The sequence below is a fragment of the Bison bison genome, unplaced genomic scaffold (genome assembly GCF_000754665.1).
Source record: "Bison bison bison isolate TAMUID 2011002044 unplaced genomic scaffold, Bison_UMD1.0 scf7180017860456, whole genome shotgun sequence".
Lineage (NCBI taxonomy): Eukaryota > Metazoa > Chordata > Mammalia > Artiodactyla > Bovidae > Bison > Bison bison.
This window is the reverse complement of record NW_011491028.1, coordinates 142,778-147,501: the sequence shown is the minus strand read 5'-3', so window position 1 is coordinate 147,501 and position 4,724 is coordinate 142,778. Positions and strand designations below refer to the sequence as shown.

The window sequence follows — 4,724 nt, the reverse complement described above, 5'->3', positions numbered from 1 at the left end:
GAGAAGCCGCTGCAATGAGGAGTCCACGCACTGTCCGAAGAGTAAACCCCACTTGCCACAGCTAGAGAAAGCCCTTGCAAAGCAACAACGACCTGGTGTAGTCAAAAAACAAAATAAAAATAAATAATTTTAAAAATTTAGTAATGGTCAAAAAAACCAAACTGTTTTTGCTAGAAAGCAGTATGATTAAATATACTTCTTTCTTTAAAAAAAAAAAAAAAAAAGGCAGTTTGTCACTCTGTGATACTGCAGTTCAAAGTTTTGGATTAGTCCAGTTTATTATTAATACAGTATTTGTATTTTTTAAATCTTAAAAAAATTGAGATATAATTCACATATCATAAAATTCACCCTTTTAATGTATACAATTCAGTGATTTATAGCACACTCAGCAAGTCATGGAATTATCACCACTATCTAATTTTAGAATATTTTCATCAACTCAAAAAGAAACCCCATTCCCTTCTGGCCTGACCCCTGGCAACCACTAATCTATTCTCTGTCTTCATGGATTTGGCTATTATGGACATTTCATATATGTGGATTCTTACAATATGTGACTTCTAGTGTCTGATTCTTTCACTTAGCACAATGTTTTCAAGATTCATCCATGCTGTAGCATGTATCAGTACTTCATTCTGTTTGATGGCTGTATATAATATTGCAGTGTATAAATAAACCACATTATCTTTATTTGCTGATGCACATTTGTGTTGTTTCTACTCCTGGCTATTATGAATAATGCTGCTATGAACATTCATGTACAAGCTTCTGTGTAGACTTCAAAAAAAATTTTTTTTTCTGGATATTTACTTAGGTGTAGAATTGCTGGGTCATGTACTAACTTAATGTTTAATGATTTGAGGAAATGCCAGATGGTTTTCCAAAGTGGATGCACCATTTTACAAATCCCACCAGCAATGTATTGAGGGTTCCAATTTCTCTATACCTTCACCAATACTTGTTACTGTTCATCTTTTTGTTATAGCTGTCTTAATGAATGTGAGTGGCTTTGATTTACATTTCCCTAATCACTAATGATGCTAAGCATCTTTTCATGTGCATATTGGTAGTTTGTATATCTTTGGAGAAATGTCAGTTCAAAGTCTTTGTTCATTTTTAAGTTGAGTTATTTATCTTTTAATTGTTGAGTAATAAGTTCTTTATATATTCTGGACACTAGACCCTTCTTGAATATATGATTTACAGTTGTTTTTAAGCTTATGGGTTACTTTTCTCTTTTCTTAATAGTGGCCTTTGAAGAACACAAGGTTTTGTTTTGATGAAGTCAATTACCTTTTATATTTCTTTGGTTGCATGTGCTTTTGGTGTCATATCTAAAAAGCCAGTGTTTCATCCAAGGACCCAAAGCTTTATACTTATGTTTTTCTCTAAGCTTTTATAGTTTTAGCCATTATATCTAGGTCTTCAAACCAGTGAGTTCATTTTTATAGATGGTGTGTGGTAGGGGTTCAACTTTATCTTCTGAATGTGGATAGCTAGTTGTCCCAGTAAATTTATTGAAAACACTAATTCTTTCCTTCACTGAATTGTTGTGGTAAGCTTGTCAAAAATCAGCTGACTGTAAATGTACTTTTTTTTTTTAACGTGTCTAAATTTTTTTTTAATTTTATTTAATTTTTAAACTTTACATAATTGTATTAGTTTTGCCAAATATCAAAATGAATCCACCACATGTATACATGTGTTCCCCATCCTGAACCCTCCTCCCTCCTCCCTCCCCAAACCATCCCTCTGGGTCCTCCCAGTGCACTAGCCCCAGGCGTCCAGTATTGTGCATCGAACCTGGACTGGCATCTCGTTTCATACATGATATTTTACATGTTTCAATGCCATTCTCCCAAATCTTCCCACCCTCTCCCTCTCCTACAGAGTCCATAAGACTGTTCTATACATCACTGTCTCTTTTGCTGTCTCGTTCACAGGGTTATTGTTACCATCTTTCTAAATTCCATATATATGCGTTAGTATACTGTATTGGTGTTTTTCCTTCTGGCTTACTTCACTCTGTATAATAGGCTCCAGTTTCATCCACCTCATTAGAACTGATTCAAATGTATTCTTTTTAATGGCTGAGTAATACTCCATTGTGTATATGTACCACAGCTTTGATAAATCCACGCACATATGGACACCTTATCTTTGACAAAGGAGGCAAGACTATACAATGAATTAAAGACAATCTCTTTAACAAGTGGTGCTTGGAAATCTGGTCAACCACTTGTAAAAGAATGAAACTAGAACACTTTCTAACACCATACACAAAAATAAACTCAAAATGGATTAAAGATCTAAACGTAAGACCAGAAACTATAAAACTCCTAGAGGAGAACATAGGCAAAACACTCTCCGACATACATCACAGCAGGATCCTCTATGACCCACCTCCCAGAATATTGGAAATAAAAGCAAAAATAAACAAATGGGACCTAATTAACCTTAAAAGCTTCTGCACATCAAAGGAAACTATTAGCAAGGTGAAAAGACAGCCTTCACAATGGGAGAAAATAATAGCAAATGAAGCAACTGACAAACAACTAATCTCAAAAATATACAAGCAACTCCTACAGCTCAACTCCAGAAAAATAAATGACCCAATCAAAAAATGGGCCAAAGAACTAAATTGACATTTCTCCAAAGAAGACATACAGATGGCTAACAAACACATGTAAATGTACGTTTTTTAACTCTCAATTCTATTCCATTGGTTTATATGTCTCAATACCTTGTTCTTAATGTATATATCTGATGAAATAATAACTCACAAAGATTCTTAGATCAGTTGGGGGGGTGAAAATGCACCATTGGCTCCTTTTACTCATAATTTTTTAATTACATAATTAAAGATTATCCAAATGTTTAACCGACTACCTAGTGTGAATTTCCATCTTTCTGATGTCTATGAGTTGTTCTTGCAAACAAATAGGTACAAACTGCATTTCCCCCATTTTTAACACATATATACAAAACTCTTCATTTAGAAGATTTTAAAAATAGGTTAGCAAATTCTTCTTTCATATTTTTAAAAGCAGCAACTATGAGAGCTTTTAATACCTTGCCCGGAGAACTCACTGAAAGTTCTTATGATTATTGATTAGAAGTAAAGGATATAGATTAAAATCAGTCAAAGAGACACACTGGGCAGAGTCTGAGGGGTCCCCAGTGCAGAGCACCCATTGGCCTCTCCTTTGGAGCCAGGATACTTTACCCTCTTGGCATCGACGTGTGACAGTGTACATAGAGTAATGTCAACCAGACAAGTTCATCTGAGTCTCCATGTGCAGAGATTTTTAAAAATTCTAATTTTTGAAAAAGCTTCAGGTATACAATGTATTGATTAAGAAGTATTCAGGGACTTGCCTGGCGGTCCAGCAGGCAAGGACTCTGCACTTCTACTGCAGGAGGCATGGGTTTGATCTCTGATGGGGGAACTAAGATCCTGCATGATGCACAGTGTGGCCAAAAAAAAAGTATTCAGAGTTTTTTTGGGACTCCGTTATGTAGATGTGATTGACTGATAGATTGCCCCTATAGTTGAAACCAGTCTCCTGGTCGACTTATACCATGTGACTCAAAGCCCCTATAGTTGAAACCAGTCTCCTGGTCAACTTATACCATGTGACTCAAAACCCCAACTCTCCAGTTTCTGTGAAACAATAGGAGTAAAGCTTAAGAGTTAATTCTTGGAATTTTCTCATTTCTGGAAACCTCTTTTCAACCAACTGAATCTGACCCAAGTTTCCCTGGCCCAGGTCCCACTCTCCCCAGTGGGTAAAAAAGTCTCTTGAATTCTTAACTACTCTCGGTTTGAGGGCAGACTTTCTTTTGTAGGCGTGATCAATTAGGAAACCAGGTCTTTGTAAAAACTGCCTTCTCCATGCAGTTCTTTCAGCTTTCCAGCAAACCTAAAATAGCACTTTCTCCTGTGGCCCTTTCTTCTGACTCTCGATTTGAATAATTCCCTCTTCTCTGTATGCTTCATAAAAACCTTGGTGCTAGGTCAGAGTGCTTATCGAATTCTGTTTGCCTTTGTTGTTGTTTATTTGGTCTTCACTAGACTGTGAGTTCCTTGTTTGTTTATTTTAGATACAAAGGACAGGCAGGAATTTTAAAAAGGAATATAGTACAAAGTTTATCTGGATCAAGTCACTAGTATTTCTGTAAGAAGGTGGACTCCAAGATAACACAGAGAAATTATCTTTAAATATGTATCACAATTTAAAGAAATATTTTTGCTGTTGTACACCTGCAACTAACATGATATTATAAATCTACTGTGCTTCAGATTTTAAAAAGGAGGGAAAGAAAAGGGCACCTCAAAAAAAAAAAATCAAGAAATAAAAATAAAAAGAGCAGAGATTCCATAGTGACCTCTTCCTGGGGTTAATGATTGCCTTATCTTCTGTTCTCCTTGGAAGTGTTTTTCCAGTTAATGTTTCATCATCTGTGTTGCTATAATACTTGATTCCTCAAAAGTATGTAAACAATAAACATCTATATGAAAAAATAAGTTTTTAAAAATAAATAAATATTTTGGAAGAGGCAGCAAGCAGATTGTCCAAGTTCTTGAGGCCAACTCATAATTTCTTCGATCTATGTCTTTAAAAACATATATCTTTGCAGCAAGAAAAGACTGTGTACACTCACTTGAATTTGCTTTCCATTCTGTAAAAGGAGAGAATAAGTTCTATTGTTTGTTAAAA

At 35.3% G+C, this 4,724-nt stretch overlaps 1 long non-coding RNA gene across 2 annotated transcripts in view; it reads right to left on the bottom strand.

The window, feature by feature from the left end:
* LOC104982766 overlaps positions 1–4,724 on the bottom strand; it is a 22,175-nt gene that overhangs the window by 5,230 nt on the left and 12,221 nt on the right. The window contains exon 3 of one of the 2 annotated variants that reach the window (XR_824556.1): positions 28–92. The exons of the other annotated variant lie outside the window; for it this stretch is intronic. This is a non-coding gene — a long non-coding RNA (uncharacterized LOC104982766). Of the gene's footprint in view, positions 1–27; positions 93–4,724 lie in introns of those variants that run through there. 2 annotated transcript variants of the gene reach the window in all.